Source organism: Diabrotica virgifera, chromosome 1 (genome assembly GCF_917563875.1).
Source record: "Diabrotica virgifera virgifera chromosome 1, PGI_DIABVI_V3a".
In the NCBI taxonomy this organism is placed as follows: Eukaryota; Metazoa; Arthropoda; class Insecta; order Coleoptera; family Chrysomelidae; genus Diabrotica; species Diabrotica virgifera.
Window position 1 is genome coordinate 63509468 of NC_065443.1, and position 21813 is coordinate 63531280.

Here is a 21813-nt window from a genome sequence, read left to right on the forward strand (position 1 = left end):
GATTTTGGTTAACTGTGATATACCGCCTGTTCCAGATTTTCCTTAAGAGGAAACAGTAGCGATCAACAGGTAGCGAAAATGCGTTCCAAGATTGCGGCTGTAATTTTGAATATTTTTTCGAAGTATTTGGCACACGTATTCGTAATATAATAAAGAATGGCGGTACAGAACCCAATTTGAAAAATATATTAATATGTAGAAATTACTCTGTAATTAAATACAATATTAAAAAAACGAGCCTGTACTGCCATTAAGAAGAACAAAAAAATACACTTCCTTCAAATAAACTTCTTTATCCGATGCCTAGATTTTGTGTAATTTTGGAACTACTAAAATTTTTTATTTCATTAGTAGTTCCAAAATGACACAAAATCTAGGCATCGGAAAAAAAGTTTATTTGAAGAAAGTGTATTTTTTTGTTCTTCTTAATGGCGGTACAGGCTAGTTTTTTTAATATTTTATTTAATTACAGAGTAATTTCCACATATTAATATATTTTTCAAATTGGGCTCTGTACCGCCATTCTTTATTATATTACGAATACGTGTGCCAAATATCTCGAAAAAATATTCAAAATTAGAGCCGCAATCTTGGAACGCGTTTTGGCTACTTGTTGATCGCTACTGTATCACCTTAATGCATTATATGATTATATAATGAGTGCATATTGTGCCTTTACTATCCTTTTTTCTACAACTGCTCTACTAGCGCCTTTTTTCCATGATCGATCCCAGATATGTAAAGTTATCTACATACCTCCTGTATTTGTCTTCCTTGTATTTTAATTTTAGTTTCTTGGTTGCTGTTTTTTTTTAAGTTTGGTTTTTTTTTTGTCTTTATCTTCAGGCCCATTATCTTGGGAGTATTTTGCAAGCTTGTCGATCTTCTTTTGCTTATGGCTGCTATGTTCGATTAGGGGACAAATGTCATCTGCGAACTACAAATCGTCCAACTAGTTATGCAATTTCCATCTAATACCTGTTTTATTATCGCTTATTTTCTGCATGATTCAGTCCGCTTTTATTATAAATATTGTCGGGGATAGCACACATTTTTGTTTAACTCCGCTTTGTATAGCTATATCTACTACCATTTTTCCCGCATGTTCTAGTCTGGCTCTATATTTCCTGTAAAATAGTCTGATTAAGTTGATTTATTTTATCGGTAGTCCATATAGTTTTAGAATCTTCCACATTTGTTCTCTGTTTGTACCATCGAAGGCCTTTTCAAAGTCAAAGTGAAAGTAAACATGTTTATATTTTTTTGCCATTCACCAGCTTGTTCCAAGATAATTATAGAGTACAAGAGATACAGAGGTACAGGGACAAGATACAGAGGTAGGTACAGATATAATACAAATGTGGTCGATAGTGGAGCGTTTTGCGCGAAAACCTTCTTGGTTGTTTCTTAGTCTTAGTTTCTTGTCTATTTCTGGCTTCAGTCTATTCAATATGATATTTGACATTATTTTGAATGTGGCACTTAGCAGTGTTATTTCTCGCCAATTCTCGCATTTATTTAAATCGCCCTTTTTTGGTATCTTAATGGTTAAACCCACGTTCCATTTCTGTGGGAGCTCCTGGTCGGCCCATATCTTGTTAAAGAATTTGTGTAACATTTGTACTGATTCGTTTGCGTCCGCCTTTATTAAATCTATCGGTAGTTTGTCGCTTTCAGCGGCTTTGCCATTTTTTTAGTTGATTCAGTGTGTTTTGTATTTCTTCTTTGGTAATTTCAACTGTTCTAATGTTTATTTCCTGTATTACATTATCTCCGTCTATATGTGGTGTTTGGAATATATTTCCTCGCAGAGTTCTTTTCATCTTTGTATTATTTTATGTTCTGATTTAATTATATTATTTCCTTGTTTATCTTTGATTTGTTTATTACTGTTTAGTGTTTTCCCTGTCAAATTTCGGATGATATTGTACTGTATTTTATGGTCGTTTTCTTGCGCAACTTTTTCTGACATTTTTACCATATGATTTACGTAGTATCTTTTGTCTTTTCTGGCTTGCTTTTTAACCGCTATATTTTTCTTTGTATTTCCTTTCTACTACTTTTCCTTAAAATAAGGTTTTTGTCAGGACACTTGACCAGCCAGGTAGCAAATGGTTCTTTTAGAGTTATACCTATTACATTATAAATACAACAATGCCCGTCACAGTTCGGACGAGAGTTTTAATTATTAACAAATAAGGGTCAAATATGACAATTTTTTCGTTTAAATGGCTACAGGTAAAAATAACGTAATTAAATATCTTATTTAGATTATTCATCTTTTAGTAGATAAGCAAAGGTTAAAATGGAAGTTTTTGAGTTTTGTTCTGATTATTTGTTACTTCGGAAATTGCAAAATAAAGCTAAATTTCGAAAATAAAGAAATTGCTATAACTTTTGCAAAAATGAACTTAAGACTTTGATATTGCATGAAATGTTGAGTCAAACAGTCCACATAATGCATAAAAAAATGCAAGACGATTTGTCAATTAGTTTAAATTGCATTCGATTTGTTTATCACAAAGAACTTTTTTGCAATGTTGTTGTTTAGAAAATAATAATGATACAGCAATTCTGTGGAAACCACAGAAAAGAAGAATACTTACATTTTCAACTTATTTAAAAAATCAATAAGAAGTCATTTTTACCATTCTGAAAACATTTTACGAAAGTAGAATCATTTTTGGCTTATAAACAATTTGAATAACCATATTAACATATTGACTAAATCTGCGTTGGGATTTGAAAAGCTGATATTTTGACACAAATTTAAAAAATAAACTTTTCGCCTAGGTTAATTACGAGCAAATTAAGCCACTTTTATTACTTATTTAATTTACAGTTACTTCTATATACATAAAAGTCTCCTGTAACAGTGTTAGTTATCATATTCCTCCGAAACGGCTTGGCAGATTTTTATGAAATTTTACACATATATTCTGTAGGATTGAAAATAGATTGTAATCTATTATTTATACCCATAAGTTATAAGGGGGTTACCCTCTGCCACTTTTTTATTGTTTTAGAAAAAATTGTCTACCTTAATTTTATAGTATGTACCATTAAAAATATATATACAACCCTTAATGTTCACCCTTCTATCACCAAGACCCTATTTTTTAATAGCCATCTATTTATTTACATCTATAAAATTCTCCTGTCGTAATGTTAGTTGCCATAATCCTCCGATACCGCTTGAACGATTTTTATGAAATTATATATGTATACTCGAAGGTCTTAGAATCATAATTATCGGCCCCATAACATTTTGTATTGTTAGGTAGGTATATGTGTACATAACATACTCTACAAGACTACAAGAAATATATATAAATTTTAAAAAAATAATGATCAAAATCCATCAACTATCTCTGGAGATATAAAGAGCAACATATCTTTGAAAAATAAATTTCATTTTTTGAGTGCACGGATTTTAATAATTCCCCTCCACCGACCACGAGTCGATTTCGTTAGGGCGTTATTTTTAAAGATATATTAACCACTCTGTTCAAGTTTACTCAAACTTTTACATATAAAATATATACATACCTTGAACTTCAAACTAGCGCTAGTTAGCTTTCTTAATAAAAAAAAGTGGCTAACTTTGACCGTAATTAACCAAGGTGAATGTTTTTTTAACATTTATGTAAAAGTACACATCGAAAACAATGTGATAACTACATGGGTATTTCCTGTACACCAACAATCAGCAAAATATACGGAAGGATCTTAAAAAACCGAATAGAGACGAATACAAGAAAATGGAAGCAGAAGAACAAGCAGGATTTAGAGCCGGAAGATCTACAATTGATCACCTTTTTGCAATCGCACAAGTCATGGAAAAGAAAACAGCGATTAACCAAGAGATTCATTTCGTATATTATATTGATCTGAAAAAGGCATACGACAGTGTACCTTCGGTAAAGTTATGGGAGGCAATGGAGAATACAAATATAAACATAGAAATGTGAAAAGTGAAAATTACTCCTAACTGTAAAAAATTATAAAACAACATTTTTAACTTTAATATTGTCAACATTTGATTTTTATTAGGTACATAATGATTGTTTTATGCTTTAAGATATACTATCATAATATTTCAACCCTTAAAACCACCCTTGTTGAAGCTATATATAAAAAAATTACTTATCCTAAAAGAATCATTTCGGCTTGCATCGATTTACATAAAAATTTGGGATTAGGATCATATCACCCTGTACTTCATATTCTAGATCATGCTTAAGGGCGTTGATTATTTTAGGGGTGTAACCTACCCCTTATTGACAAAAATATATAAAAACATTGTACATTTTAATATGGGTAAAATTTGGTTTTGATTGGTTAAATAATGATTGTTTTATACTTTAGGATAAAATATCATATTTCAACCCTTAAAAACCACCCTTAATAACATCACAATTTTTATAAGTAGATAGTTTAATAGATCTATACAGAAAAAAAGTAGAATTAAAGAATTACAAAAACATTTATTTACAAAAAAATACGAATTTACAAATATGTACAAATACAAATAGTTTTTTAGTCATCTTCCAGTATATCAACCGGTTCTGTGGTATTATACATACATTGAAAATTATCCATAAGCAGCCTATTCGATATTTAAAAAAAATCGTTTTCTAAACATGGCTCCATCATTTTTGACGATAAAAAGTTTTTTCAAAAATAATTCTGTAGGATTTTTGAAGAGTTCTAAGACCGTGAAAACTAAATTCTGTAAGATCCCTTAGTTTTTAATTGGGGTGAGTTTAAAAGACTCGAATAAGGGGGTGTCTGCTCGTAAATAGAGGTTTCAAATAGCCATAGTATCTCGCTATCTGTTCACTGTAATGAAAATCCATGCACAAGAGAATTTTACTTATTAAATAATAAGCTACAATTTAATAGTCCATAATTTTTTCGTATCTCCAGTATTTTCGGAGATATTTTGAAGTAAAAGGTGACATAGGAAATTGCAAAAAATCAATTTTTCTTTAAAGTCCAATTTTTCTAAAATTAGGCCTTTTAAATAGGTCAAACTTCTTGGGTGTATTGATAATACGAATATAAAGGGAATTACAGAAAGGTGAAGACCAATTTTTAATCAGTAGGGTAGTTAGGTGGTTGTTTTCACTGATTTTTTCATAGAGAATAGCAGGTACCGACATTTTTTGATCATAAGTCGCTTAATTTTCATGCTAGGAGCTTCATATTATTATTTTTTGAAAGGTCTATCATTATACTTAAAAAGATTATTTAAGTTTAATTTAATTTGTGTTACTAAAAGATGCATTTTTGATATCTACAGTTTTTTTGATTAAATCCATATTTTTCGAGGTATTCTCAAAAAACCATCGACTTTTTTCGTCGAAAAACTGTTACTTTCAAGCGCGAATATCTCGAAAAATACTAGTTTTACGAAGAAAATGTAAAAAACATTTTTTTCTTAGAATTCATTTTTACATCGATTTACGTGGTTAAAATATAATAAAAAATTCCCGTCCCCGAGATGGGGTGGCAACCACCCCAAGCTTTTAGCGTACAGCGGCATGATATAGAAAATGATCCTTGGACTATTCCCTACCCTCTGTGAAAATTTCAAGTAAATCCATGCTGGACGAAAAAATTGCGAGCCAAAATGCTTCATTTTCTCGACTATAGAAGAAGGAGAAACAATCAGTAAATGTAACGAATATAAATACCTGGGTATGAAAATCACGAATGATGGAACACTGGACGGAGCCATTAAAGAACGAAATACTCAGGGCAGGAAAGCAATTAGGCTCCTAAACTCAGTACTCTGGGACAAGCAGATAAACAACCAAAACAAGAAAAAATCTATAACGCCGTAGTGAAAAGCATTATAACATACAGCTGCGAAGTATGGCATATCAAGGAAAAATCAAAACAAATGTTAGATGTCACTGAAATGGATTTTTGGTGAAGAGCTGCAGGAAGATCAAGAAGAGAACATGTCACCAATGAACGGATACGAGAAATAATGAAGGTCACACATACAAGAAATGACGAAATCAACGAAATAAACTACGATGGTTGGGTCACGTACAAAGAATGCATGAAGATAGAATCACAAAACAAGTGCAAAACTAGAAACCGCAAGGTAGAAGAAGAAGAGGTAGACCGAGAAAAAGTTGACAGGCAGGAATAAACAAAGCCATGGATGAAAGGGGTCTGTAAGTAGATCAATGTGCGGACAGAGAGGAATGGCGAACGGCGAACGGGTATCGGAAGACGGAGAAGGTTATAAACCGATAATACAATAATAATGTAAAAGTACCAGCTTTTTAAATCCTAAAGTCTAGGGATGGTGCATGGCGGTTGTTGAACAAAAAACCGGGTTTCGGTTATACCGTTTTTTTTACTTACGGTTTAACCTGGCGGTTATAACCGGTCAAATAACCGGTTGTTCCAAAAACCGGTTTTCGTTTTTTAATCAAAAGCAAATAGGTTATAATGTTACATTTATATTGCACTTTAGTTTGCTCAATTTTCCTCCCGAAAAATTTCCCAACCAATTCAACCTATAAAAATTTTCCTAGGCGCTCTCAAATTACCCTAAAAATGGGCGAAAGTACCCCAATCTCTGATTCGTCGCTCGTTGTAGACGGCTTCGGCGTATAGTGCGTTGTCAATAATTGGGATATTCTCAAAAATGATGATCCTACCCGATCTACCGAATGTCCCTTAGATCTATCAAGTTTAGAAAAATATCCAAATGACTTATATTTTACTTAAAAATAAATTCGATAAACCAATTCATTATTTACTTCTCTATTGCCATCAAAAAATTTCAGTAGGTTATATTTTTTAATACGTTTGTAATACCTACCTTTTATTTCCTAATATTTAAAAATTACATATTGGAGATTCCTAATCGTATTTCGGTATTCACATTTCATACAAGACTCTCAAGTCTCAAGTACTCAAGTATAAACAATTTTTAGATGATGGTTGGAATATCGATTTCAAGCAGATCACTTACTTTTTTACGTAACTATATTATCATCTAAAACTAAATAACTATTCCCAAAATTGTTTCATAAAAGCTGATGTGACAATTTCGTCCAGTTCTCTATTAGTAAATAAAAGTTGAATTATGGTTGTTTGGGTTAATTACTTATTACTTCGCATATTATTTATAATACATATGATTGAGATCGAAGATAGATAGAAATTTCTTCATTTTTCTCTAAATAAATTTTTTTTCCACAGGTAACTTATTCGGTTTTTCACCGGTTATTACTTTAAAAAGAAAAAACCGGTTATAATCGGGACAAAAAAAACGGTAAAACCGATTATTTCGAATTAAAAAACCGGTTTTAGGTTATAACCGGTAGGTTTTTCCCATCCCTAAATCGATTAATTTAGTTTGCAGTCAATACTAACAAAGTTATTCAAATTGTTTATAAGCCAAAAATGACTCTACTTTACTAAAATATTTTCGGAATGATAAAAATGACTTTTTATTATTTTTTTAAAAACTTTGAAAACATAAGTATTCTTTTTTCATGCGGTTTTCACATAGCAAATTTTTTATTTTTGAAATTTAAGTTTTATTTTGCAACTTCCGAAGCAACAAATAATCGTACCAAAATTCAAAAACTGACATTTTTGACCCTTATTTGCTAATAACTAAAATTATCGTCCGAACTGTAACGGACATTTTTATATTTATAATGTAATAGGTATATAGTATCCAAAAAATCCATTTGCAACCTGGCCGGTCAAGTGTTCCGAACGTATATTTTTGCCTTATTTCCCTGGAGTACAATGTGTCTCAGGTTATCCATTTCTTTTCTCTTTTTTTTTTCATCCCTATAATTTCGTTTGCAGTTTTTGCATAATATCCTTGAAGTTCTTCCATATTTCTTCCACTGTTTCCTCATGTTGGGACACTGCTGTTCGGTTTAATTTCAATCTTTTTGTGAATTCGATTCTTGTGTTTACTTTCCGGTTTTTGTCTTTGGCTAATTTCATCTTTATTTTGACCCTTACTTCAAAGACGCATGTCTTTGATATGTTTAATTGCAGACCAAATATTTGATTTTCGTTTTCAACCAGTCGTGTAAGATCAATCAGCTCTGACTGACTATTTGCAAGAAGGGCTGTATCATCTGCGAAACGTAGGTTGTCTATTTTATGATTATTTATTGAGATGACTTTTTCCCATCCTTCAAGTGCTCTTCTCATAATATGCTCTTCATATATGTTGAATAATCGTGGAGATAGTATACATCCCTGTCTGACACCCTGTTCTGGATGAAATTCCTTTGAAAGTGTGTCAAGCACTTTAACTGATCCAATAGTGTGTTCGTATAGTTCAGTTATAAGCGAAATAAGGTGTTGGGGTACGCCTACTTCTTTTAGTATTTGCCATAAGTGTCTCCACTTGACCCTGTCGAATGCCTTACGATAATCTATAAAGCATATGTACAGTGGAATATTAAATTCCCTATATTTTTCGATTATCTGTCTTATATTCAACAGGTGTTCTCGAGTACCTCTACCTTTGGTAAATCCAGTTTGCTCTTGTGGAATTTCTCTTTGAAGGAATGTTTTTAGTCTCTCATTGATTATATTTAGTATTATTTTACTGGCATGTGATATAAGAGAAATAGTTCTATAATTGTCGCATTTATGGAAGCTGCCTTTTTTATGAATTGTTGTTATTGTAGATTTTGTCCAGTCTTCAGGCCATTGTTTAGAATGCCATATTTGGTTACAGAGTAGATGAAGTAATTTTACGCCAGTTTATTCTGTGGCTTTGAGTATTTCTGCTGTTATCATATCTGGACCTGGTGCTTTATTATATTTAAGCTTAATGATCACTAGTCTTACTTTATTTTCAAGTATATCAGGTTCTCCTTCTACTTCATCAAAGATTTGGTTAACAGGTTCTTGGGGTTAATCATCTTTATATAGGTACCTGCAATACGATCTCCATGTCTCTGCTATATCTTCTCTGATTGTTCTCAGAGTTCCAGTGTTGTCTTCAATGGCCCAAGTTCTGGCTTTGAAGTATCTTGTTAAGTAGCGTATTTTTCTAAATAGATCTCTCGGCTGATTATTCTGATCATGTCTCTCAGTTTCTTTGCATATACTTTGATAGTACAGTTTTTTATCTGCCTTGCATCTTCGCTTTACTTTTTTATTGAGGTTTCTTAAACTAGCTTTTTTCCTTTCACTATGCATACCACTTTGACAAAGATTTCTTCTATTCTCAATGATTTGAAAGGTTCCATCTGTTATCCAGTGTTTCCGTTTCACAGGATTAGGTGTTGTTACACAATGTTTAAAAGTCTCCCATATTTCTTGTGATGTTCCGTTACGAATAGAGGGCATTATTTTATGTAATTACTTCTTGGAGAAGTTCGTCCTGCGTTTTTAGTTCTATCTAATGATCTATCTGATTATATCTATTATACAGGTGGTGACATTATAATTGATATATTATAGTAAGAGAATAGAAAAATTATATTATTAAAAATATTGTAATAAATAATTATATCTATGCATCTATAAGCGAGGTTCCTATAGTCTCTGCTACTTCTCGCATTTCGACCGCTATCTTTTTCAGTCCATCCATTCGTCTTCTTTGATGGCTTTATCTCTCATGATGTACTGTACATCTTCTTCCCAGGTAACTGAAGGCCTTCCCCTTCTTCTTCTTTGTTGTGGTATGTAATTTAAAGCTTTCTTTGGCCATCTATCTTCATTCATTCGTTTGACGTGACCATACCACACTAGTTGTCTCGTTTCAATTCTATCTACACTGGAATATACAGTTTTTGTCCTCCTTCCTGATGCGATCTTTTATATACCACACGCTCTCCTTAGATAATCTATTTCTACTACCTACTTCTATTCTCTTTCTATCTTTTTTTGTGATCTGCCAAACTTCTGCTCCATAAGTCATAATAGGCTCTACCAAGGTACGATAGATTGTCGTTTTTTGTTTTATCTCTTTAGACCATAGTAGAGAGCTTATAATGTTTACCGCTATTTTGCCCTGCTGTGTTCTGTTTTCGATGTCGCTTTTGCCTTCTTTAGATAATATAGATTCGAGATATTTATATTCTTTAAATGTATTTGTTGTTCTAATTTCTAAATCTGGATCTCCTAATAATGAATTAAGAATTAAATTCTAACACTTCTATAATATGTTACAATTGAGCAATTAGACTACCAGTTTCGGCAACTGGTTATGATAAATTCATCAATTTTAATGAACATACTTCTTAATTGTTTTTATTCTTGCAGTAAAAAGATACACTGTTAATTATACAAAGAGAATATCATTAATCTGTCACAACAATAATTGTTTTAACATACTACAATAATCATTTATAAAAATATCCGAAGTCTAAATACCAACATTTGAGGTGGCAACAGCGTAGTAGAAGCCATGAGGACATTAACTGAAATATACGGATTCCGCGACAACCTTAAAATGAATAAATATATATTTGGACGTCATCAAAACCGTTAAAGTGATTTTCGATATACAGCAAGCGGACGTGGCGCGCCTGACGGCAACTGCCTCAAGTAATGTGTATATTATTATACAGATAACGTGTCTGAGGACATCCGGCCAATATTTTGTTCAAGCATTGTAGGAAGTGGTACCTTTCACCTGCGATAAATTTTAGAGAAAATCCTCGTGGCAACCGTATATCGGAGTCCACGAAGACCTGGACGCCACGAGAGACTACAGTTTAACATGGGGGGACGTCATGAGATGCTAAAAATAAATATATATATATATATATATATATATATATATATATATATATTTATTTTTAGCCTCTCATGACGTCCCCCCATGTTAAACTGTAGTCTCTCGTGGCGTCCAGGTCTTCGTGGACTCCGATATACGGTTGCCACGAGGATTTTCTCTAAAATATATCGCAGGTGAAAGGTACCACTTCCTACAATGCCTGAACAAAATATTGGCCGGATGTCCTCAGACACGTTATCTGTATAATAATATACACATTACTTGGAGCAGTTGCCATCAGGCGCGCCACGTTCGCTTGCTGTATATCTAAAATCACTTTAACGGTTTTGGTGACGTCCAAATATATATTTATTCAGTTTAAGGTTGTCGCGGAATCCGTATATTTCAGTTTATGTCCTCATGGCTTCTACTACGCTGTTGCCACCTCAAATGTTGGTATTTAGACTTCGGATATTTTTATAAATGATTATTGTAGTATGTTAAAACAATTATTGTTGTGACTGATTAATGATGTTCTCTTTGTATAATTAACAATGTATTTTTTTATTACAAAAATAAAAAAAATTAAAAAGTATGTTCATTAAAATTGATGAATTTATCATAACCAGTTGCCGAAACTGGTGGTCTAATTGCTCAATTGTAACATATTATAGAAGTGTTAGAATTTAGTTCTTAATTCTTGATTAGAAAATCCAGATTTAGAAATTAGAACCACAAACACATTTAAAGAATATAAATATCTCGGATCTATAATATCTAAAGAAGGCAAAAGAGACATCGAAAACAGAACACAGCAGGGCAAAATAGCGGTAAACATTCTAAGCTCTCAGCTATGGTCTAAAAAGATAAGACAAAAAACGACAATCTATAGTACCTTGGTAGAGCCTATTATGACTTATGGGGCAGAAGTTTGGCAGATCACGAAAAAAGATAGAAAGAGAATAGAAGTAGGTAGTAGAAATGGATTATCTAAGGAGAGCGTGTGGTATATCCAAAAAAGATCGCATCAGGAATGAAGATATTAGGAGGACAAAAACTGTATATTCCAGAGTAGATATAATTGAAACGAGACAACTAGTGTGGTATGGTCACGTCAAACGAATGAATGAAGATAGATGACCAAAGAAAGCTTTAAATTATATACCACAACAAAGAAGAAGAAGAAGGGGAAGGCCTTGAGTTACCTGGGAAGAACATGTACAGCAAGCACATCATGAGAGATAGAGCCATCAAAGAAGACGAATGGATGGACAGAAAAAGATGGCGGTCGAAATGCGAGAAGCAGCAGAGGCTATAGGAACCTCGCTTATAGATATATAGATATAATTTTTTATTACAATATTTTTAATTATATAATTTTTCTATTCTCATACTATAATAATAATATATCAATAATGATGTCACCACCTTTATCATAGATAGAATCAGATAGATCATTAGATACAACTAAGAAAGCAGGACGACCTTCTCCAGGAAGTACATAAAATAATGCCCTCTATTCGTCACGGAACATCACAAGAAATATGGGAGACTTTTAAACATTGTGTAACAACACCAATTGATCATCCAAAGATAAATAATCCTGTGCAACGGAAACACTGGATAACAGATGAAACCTTTCAAATCATTGAGAACAGAAGAAATCTTTGTCAAAGTGGTATGCATAGTGAAAGGGAAAAAGCTAGTTTAAGAAACCTCAATAAAGAAGTAAAGCGAAGATGCAAGGCAGATAAAAAACTCTACTATCAAAATATATGCAAAGAAATTGAGAGACATGATCAGAATAATCAGCCGAGAGGTCTATTTAGAAAAATACGCTACTTAACAAGATACTTCAAAGCCAGAACTTGGGCCATTGAAGACAACACTGGAACTCTGAGAACAATCAGAGAAGATATAGCAGAGACATGGAGATCGTATTGCAGGGACCTATATAAAGATGATCAACGCCAAGAACCTGTTAACCAAATCTTTGACGAGGTAGAACAAGAACCTGATATACTTGAAAATGAAGTAAGTAGCGATCATTTAGCTCAAATATAATAAAGCACCAGGTCCAGATATGATAACAGCAGAAATACTCAAAGCCACAGAAGAAACTGGCGTAAAATTACTTCATCGACTCTGTAACCAAATATGGCATTCTAAACAATGGCCTAAAGACTGGACAAAATCTACAATAACAACGATTCATAAAAAAGGCAGCTTCCATAAATGCAACAATTATAGAACTATTTCTCTTATATCACATGCCATTAAAATTAAAATAATGCTACATATAATCAATGAGAGAATAAAAACATTTTTTCAAAGAGAAATTCCACAAGAGCAAACTGGATTTACCAAAGGTAGAGGTACTCGAGAACACCTGTTGAATATAAGACAGATAATCGAAAAATCTAGGGAATTCAATATTCCACTGTACATATGCTTTATAGATTATCGTAAAGCGTTCGACAAGGTCAAGTGGAGACACTTATGGCGAATACTAAATATTACATGCGAGTAAGGGCCAAAATAAAGATGAAATTAGTCAAAGACAAAAACCGGAAAGTAAACACAAGAAGAAGATACAATGTCGAAGCTCTTAAACAAGAAAACACAAGAATCGAATTCACAAAAAGACTGAAATTAAACCGAACAGCACTGTCCCAACATGAGGAAACAGTGGAAGAAATATGGAAGAACTTCAAGGACATTATGCAAAAACTGCAAACGAAATTATAGGGATGAAAAAAAGAGAAAAGAAATGGATAACCGGAAACACATTGTACTCCAGGGAAATATATCAAAAATATACGTTCGGAACACTTGACCGGCCAGGTTTCAAATGGATTTTTTGGACACTATATACCTATTACATTATAAATACAAAAATGTCCGTTACAGTTCGGACGACAATTTTAGTTATTAACAAATAAGGGTCAAAAATGGCAGTTTTTTCGTTTAAATCGCTACAGGTAAAAATAAGTAATTAAATATCTTATATCAGATAGAGTATTCATTTTTAGTAGATGAACAAAGGTTTAAAATGGCAGTTTTTGAATTTTCGTAAGATTATTTGTTGCTTCGGTAATTGCAAAATAAAACTTAAATTTCGAAAATAAAAAATTTGCTATAACTTTTGCAAAAATAAACTTAAGACTGATATTACATGAAATATTGGGTCGAACAGTCCATGTCCAGTCCAGATAATATACAAAAAATTTCAAGGCGATTCGTCAATTAGTTTACATTTTATTCAATTTGTTTATAAAAAAAGCCTTTTCTTTGCAATGATGAAGCATGATTTTCTTCATAAAATAATAATGATACAGCAATTTTGTGGAAACCACATGAAAACAGAATACTTATGTTTTCAAAGTTTTTAAAAAAATAATAAAAAGTCATTTTTATCATTCCGAAAATATTTTAGTAAAATAGAGTCATTTTTGGCTAATAAACAATTTGAATAACTTTGTTAGTATTGACTGCAAACTAAATTAATCGACTTAAGGATGCTAAAGACCTACCGGTTATAACCTAAAACCGGTTTTTTTAATTCGAAACAACCGGTTTTACCGGTTGTTTTTTTGTCCCGGTTATAACCGGTTTTTTCTTTTTAAAGTAATTACCGGTGAAAAACCGAAAAAGTTACCTGTGGAAAAAAAATTTATTTAGAGAAAAATGAAAAAATTTCTATCTATTTTCGATCTCAATCATATGTATTATAAATAATATGCGAAGTAATTAACCCAAACAACCATAAATCAACTTTTATTTACTAATAGAGAACTGGACGAAAGTGTCACATCAGCTTTTATGCAACAATTTTGGGAATAGTTATTTTTAGATTTAGATGATAATATTATTTACATAAAAAAGTAAGTGATCTGCTTGAAATTGATATTCCAACCATCATCTAAAAAATTGTTTATACTTGAGTACTTGAGACTTGAGACTCTTGTTTGTAAGAAATTTGAATACCGAAAACCGATTAGGAACCTCCATTATGTAATTTTTAAACAATAAATAATTCTTAGGATATAAAAGGTAGGTATTATACGAACGTATTAAAAAATATTACCTACTGAAATTTTTTGATGGCAATAGAGAAGTAAATAATGAATTGGTTTATCGAATTTATTTTTAAGTAAAATATGTCATTTGGATATTTTTTTAAACCTGATAGATCCAAGGGACATTTCGGTAGATCGGTAGGATCATCACTTTTGGGAATATCCCAATTATTGACAACGCAATATACGCCGACGCCGTCTACAACGAGCGACGAATCAGAGATTGGGGTACTTTCGCCCATTTTTAGGGTAATTTGAAAGCGCCTGGGAAAATTTTTATAGGTTGAATTGGTTGGGGAATTTTTCGGGAGGAAAATTGAGCAAACTAAAGTGCAATATAAATTTAACATTATAACCAATTGAGTATTTGCTTTTGATGAAAAAAACGAAAACCGGTTTTTGGAACAACCGGGTTTTTGACCGGTTATAACCGCCAGGTTAAGCCGTAAGTAAAAAAAATGGTATAACCGAAAACCGGTTTTTTGTTCAACAACCGCCATCCCTAGACTTTAGGATTTAAAAGGCTGGTACTTTTACATTATTATTGTATTATCGGTTTATAACGTTCTCCGTCTTCCGATACCCGTTCGCCACTCCTCTCCGTCCGCACATTGATCTACTTTCAGACCTCTTTCATCCATGACTTTGTTTATTCCTGCCTGTCAACTTTTCCTCTTTCTACCTCTTCTTCTTCTACCTTGCGGTTTCTAGTTTTGCACTTGTTTTGTGATTCTGTCTTCATGCATTCTTTGTACGTGACCAAACCATCGTAGTTGTATTTCGTTGATTTCGTCATTTATTGTATGTGTAACCTTCATTATTTCTCGTATCCGTTCATTGGTGACATGTTCTCTTCTTGATCTTCCTGCAGCTCTTCTTTAGAAGTCCATTTCGGTGACATCTAACATTCGTTTTGATTTTTCCTTCATATGCCATACTTCTCAGCTCTGTTATAATGCTTTTCACTACGGCGTTATAGATCTTTTTCTTGTTTTGGTTGTTTATCTGCTTGTCCCAGAGTACTTAGTTTAGGAGCCTAATTGCTTTCCTGGCCTGAGTATTTTGTTCTTTAATGGCTCCGTCCAGTGTTCCATCATTCGTGATTTTTATACCCAGGTATTTATATTCGTAACATTTACTGATTGTTTCTCCTCCTTCTATAGTCGAGGTAGTGAAGCATTTTGGCTTGCAATTTTTTCGTCCAACATGGATTTACATGAAATTTTCACAGAAGGTAGGGAATAGTACAAGAATCATTTTCTATATCATGCCGCTGTACGCTAAAAACTTGGGGTGGTTGCCACCCTATCTCGGGGACGGGAATTTTTTATTGAATTTTAACCATGTAAATCGATGTAAAAAGTAATTCTAAGAAAAAAATGTTTTTTAAATTTTCTTCGTAAAACTAATATTTTTCGAGTTATTCGCGCTTGAAAGTAACAGTTTTTCGACGAAAAAATCGCCTTTTTTAGAGGGTTTTTTGAGAATACCTCGAAAAATATGCATTTAATAAAAAAAAAAACTGTAGATATCAAAAATGTATTTTTAGTAACACAAATTAAATTAAACTTAAATAATCTTTTTTCAAGTATACTGTTAGACCTTTCAAAAAATAATAATATGAAGCTCCTCTAGTATGAAAATTAAGCGACTTATGATCAAAACAGTCGGTACCTGCTATTCTCTATGAAAAAATCAGTGAAAACAACCTCCTAACTACCCTACTAATTAAAAATTAGTCTTCACCTTTCTGTCATTCCCTTTATATTCGTATTATAAATACACCCAAGAAGTTTGACCTATTTAAAAGGCCTAATTTTAGAAAAATTGGAGTTACGAATACTGGAGATACGAAAAAAATTATGGACTACTAAATTGTAGCTTATTATTTAATAAGTAAAATTCCCTTCTGCATAGATTTTCATTACAGTGAACAGTTAGCGAGATACTATAGCTATTTAAAACCTCTATTTTCGAGCAAACACCCCCTTATTCTTTTAAACCCACCCCAATTAAAACTCAGGGCTCTTACAGAATTTAGTTTTCACAGTCTTATAACTCTTTAAAAATCCTACAAAATTATTTTTGAAAAAACTTTTTATCGCCAAAAATGAAGGAGCTATGTTTAGAAAACCAATATTTTTTTGAAAAATTGGAATAGTCCACTTATGGATCATTTTCAATGTATGTATAATACCACAGAACCGGTTCGTATACTAGAAGATGACTAAAAAACTATTTGTATTTGTATTTGTACATATTTGTAAATTCGTATTTTTGTGTAAATAAATATTTTTGTAATTCTTTAATTCTACTTTTTTTTTCTGTATAGATCTATTAAATTATCTACTTATAAAAATTGTGATGTTATTAAGGGTGGTTTTTAAGGGTTGAAATATTATGATATTTTATCCTAAAGTATAAAACAATAATTATTTAACCAATCATAACCAAATTTTACCCATATTAAAATTTACAATGTTTTTATATCATTTTTGTTAATAAGGGGTAGGTTACACCCCTAAAATAATCAACGCCCTTAAGCATGATATAGAATATGAAGTACAGGGTGAGATGATCCTAATCCCAAATTTTTATGTAAATCGATGCAAGCCGAAATGATTCTTTTAGGATAAGTAAATTTTTTATATATATGTAGCTCCAAGAAGGGTGGTTTTAAGGGTTGAAATATTACGATAGTATATCTTAAAGCATAAAACAATCATTATGTACCCAATAAAAACCAAATGTTGACAATATTGAAGTTTAAAATGTTGTTTTATAATTTTTTACAATTAGGGGTAGTTTTCACTTTTCACGTTTCTATGTTAATATTTGTATTCACCATTGCCTCCCACAACTTTATCCCACAACTTTACCAAAGGTACACTGTCGTATGCCTTTTTCAGATCAATATAATATACGAAATAAATCTCTTGGTTAATCGCTGTTTTCTTTTCCATGACTTGTGCGATTGCAAAAAGGTGATCAATTGTAAATCTGCCGGCTCTAAATCCTGCTTGTTCTTCTGCTTCCATTTCCTTGTATTCGTCTTCTATTCGGTTTTTTAAGATCCTTCCGTATATTTTGCTGATTGTTGGTCTAACGGAAATACCCCTGTAGTTATCACATTGTTTTCGATGTGTATTTTTACATAAATGTTAAAAAAAAATTTACCTTGGTTAATTACGGTCAAAGTTAGCCACTTTTTTTTATTTAATTCACAGCTAGTTTGTTCATAACAATTAAGAAACCTAACTATCGCTATTTTGAAGTTCAAGGTATGTATATAGTTTATGTGTAAAAGTTTGAGTAAACTTGAACATAGTGGTTAATATATCTTTAAAAATAACGTGGCTAACTTTGCTCGTAATTAACCTAGCTAGGCGAAAGGTTTTTTTTTGAAAATTCGTGTAAAAATATCAGCTTTTCAAATCCCAACGCAGATTTAGTCAATATGTTAATATGGTTATTCAAATTGTTTATAAGCCAAAAATGATTCTACTTTCGTAAAATGTTTTCAGAATGGTAAAAATGACTTCTGATTGATTTTTTAAATAAGTGGAAAATATAAGTATTCTTCTTTCCTGTGGTTTTCACAGAATTGCTGTATCATTATTATTTTATGAACAACAACATTGCAAAAAAAGCTCTTTGTGATAAACAAATCGAATGAAATTTAAACTAATTGACAAATCGTCTGGAAATTTTTTGTGCATTATGTGGACTATTTGACTCAACATTTCATGCAATATCAAAGTCTTAAGTTCATTTCTGCAAAAGTTATAGCAATTTTTTATTTTCGAAATTTAGTTTTATTTTGCAATTTCCCAAGTAACAAATAATCGGATCAAAATTTAAAAACTTCCATTTTAAACCTTTGCTTATCTACTAAGAGATGAATAATCTAAATAAGATATTTAATTACCTTATTTTTACCTGTAGCGATTTAAACGAAAAACTGTCATATTTGACACTTATTTGTTAATAACTAAAATTCTCGTCCGAAATCTGACGGGCATTGTTGTATTTATAATGTAATAGTAGTAATGTTATAATGTTATAACTAACTAAGAGAAGAAAGAAAGAAACTTAAAGAAGAAATGTTACAAAAAGAAGCAACCGAAGAAGGAAAAGCAGTAGAAAGGAAATACAACCATAAGCAAAAATAGATCGACACGCTTGCAAAATACTCCAAGGTAATGGGGCTGAAGATAAAGACAAAAAAACAAAACTTAAAAAACAGTAACCAATAAACTAAAATTAAACTAAAAGGAAGACAAATACGGGAGGTAGATAACTTTACATATCTGGGATCAATTATGGAAAAAAAGGCGCTAGTAGATCAGATGTAGAAAAAAGGATAGTAAAGGCACAATATGCACTCATTATATAATCATATAATGCATTAAGGAAAATCTGGAACACACGCGATATATCAGAATTAACCAAAATCAAAATCTTTAACAGCTATTTTAAGACTATATTGTTGTATGGCGCAGAATCTTAGAGAGAGGAAGAAACAACTAGCAAAAAATTACAAACCTTTATAAATAAATAGTTGAGGAAAATCCTAAAAATATACTGGCCAGAAAATAAAAAACATAGATCTACGGAGAAGAACAAAACAAGAGAAAATAACAGTCACGATTAAAAGAAGGAAATGAAAATGGATTGATTATACATACTTTGAGGAAGGATCGAAATAATATAACCAAACAAGCACTCGAATACCAACCAGACGAAAGAAGAAGAAGAGGAAGACCTGATAATAGCTGGAGAAGAACTGTAACAAGAGATCATGAAAGAATTGGCGTTGAGATGGAGAGAAGTTAAACAGAGAGCGAGAAACAGAGAGCAATGGAAAATACTTGTATAGCAAATTTCGAAAGAATAAAACAGAAAAGGATGCGCTGAGGAGAGAGAGAGAGAGAGAGAGAGAGAGAGAGAGAGAGAGAGAGAGAGAGAGAGAGAGAGAGAGAGAGAGAGAAACAATACCGATTGTTTATCAAAATAAAAAAATAAAATTTAATAATAAACCTAACCTATCGAAAGGCTCATCAAACAATTACCTATTAACTTTAAAAAATAAACATTTGTCAAGGGTATATAGTGGTATTGTTAAGTATATTACATTATAACTTATTCCATCGAATCTTCCGAGATCCATAATCTTCTTCCATCGAAATAAAATAGAAAATTTAAAAGTTTAGAAAATACATTATCCATAACTACACCCAAGAAATAAGTTTTTCTAACCTGATTTAAGAGTATAAAAACGAAAACAAACAATTTACAGCAAATCGTATATCCGAGCAAAACCACCTAGTTGGCAAAAGTTATAAATAGAATTTGTCTGGGTTCTTCAACTAAATTCTCACATAAACACGACCAAGGTTAAATATTTTACTTCATACCATAAGTACATTGTTGCCAGTATAACGGATGCCAAAGCGAGCGCTAACTGTATGAAATAATTCTTGTTAATATACACGCTGTATATTGATCGGAAGTCACGAAGAGTCAAAACTATACAGAAGCCACGAGGGACGCAAATGCAATATATATATATATATATATATATATATATATATATATATATAAATATATAAATAAATATATATATAAATAAATGTATATAAAATATGTAAACTTTTTAGTTTTGGAATATTATTTAATATTTTATAAACAACGTGTCTCTAACCCATTAGATAAAAGTAAATGCTTTAAAATGGGTGTGAAACAGAATTTATTTGAATTTACTTTGTTATGATTTTATTCTATTTGTTTCATTTTGTTGATATTTTAGTTTAGTCTACAAATAAATATTATCACTTCTAAAGTTCAGTTTTTTGCTTTATTTCAAGCACCTACCTACCTACCTACCTTCAATAAAATAAATAAAAAAACATGATCCAAAATGCCTTAAGGGGCGCCAAAATCCTCTTTTGCACACAGGCGTCAATAGCCCTTACGGGGGCCCTGATAGGCCCTTATCGTGCCTAAAATTATTAGTAGATTTCACCTATACCGGCTATTAGTCTAAAAGATTGTGCAGAATAAAAAGGCACGAATAGACAAAATTCATGTCGCAGACATTTGAAAACGCTGATTCTACCATTTTTATATCATAATATTCTATTAATTTTATTATAACAACTTTCTAAAAACAATATACAAAAATAATACTGTTATTTTATTACAATTAATCAATTAATCCACCCAAAGCATTAAAACAAACCAGTTAAATTGTTTGATAAAGAGTACCTACATATGCAATAAAATAAAAAAGATGATGCAACTCTTTTCTTATACTCAATAAAATTGTAAGGTCGGCATTTTTTTCTAAAATATCTACCTAGTTACTAATAATATATTTTCATTGTTTTAATGAGGATGAAAAATAAAATAGAGTAATATTATAAATAATACCTAAATATCTCCTTATCTGCTTAAAAAACAATATTGAGAATTGTGAACATACAACACACAAACACACCTTCCACTAATGACTAAAATACTAAAATGAAGATAATGATAATGGTACACCTGGTACCTAATGCTAATGAGCTAATTGTAAATATTTGTATGAAAATAACGAAGACAGTGTTCCATCTATGGGTGTATTGTGAAAGTAGCTGCAATTTAATATATATTACTTCAAAACTTCGCTAACAGATGGTGAAAGTGGCAGACATTGTTATATTCAATTTACTGAATTATCTAATCTAATCTATACTAAAATCACAATCAAGATGTATACTCTGGACTAATTAGCAAAATTCATGGAAAAGTTATTTACCAGCAATTTTATTGCTGGAATCGAATTATAAGATCCTATATATTAATAATATATGTATGCAAAGTCCGCAGATAGTGGGCTACTTTTTTTATAAACAAAATGGCGCCGACAAATCGTATTTTTTTCAATTATTGCTCTATAACTCCGAAGATTTTAACTTTACAACAAAAACACCCAAATAAAAATTCACCGCAAAT

At 31.5% G+C, this 21813-nt stretch overlaps 1 protein-coding gene across 2 annotated transcripts in view; it reads right to left on the reverse strand.

Annotated features, from left to right (window-relative positions):
- LOC114329264 (uncharacterized) overlaps positions 1–21350 on the reverse strand; it is a 138876-nt gene extending 117526 nt beyond the window's left edge. The window contains exon 1 of one of the 2 annotated variants that reach the window (XM_028278302.2): positions 21247–21350. The gene's annotated coding sequence lies outside the window, so the exon portion shown is untranslated. The remainder of the gene's footprint in view (positions 1–21246) is intronic. The other variant, XM_050659540.1, reaches the window with a different exon arrangement.
- Between the last annotated feature and the right edge of the window lie 463 nt (positions 21351–21813).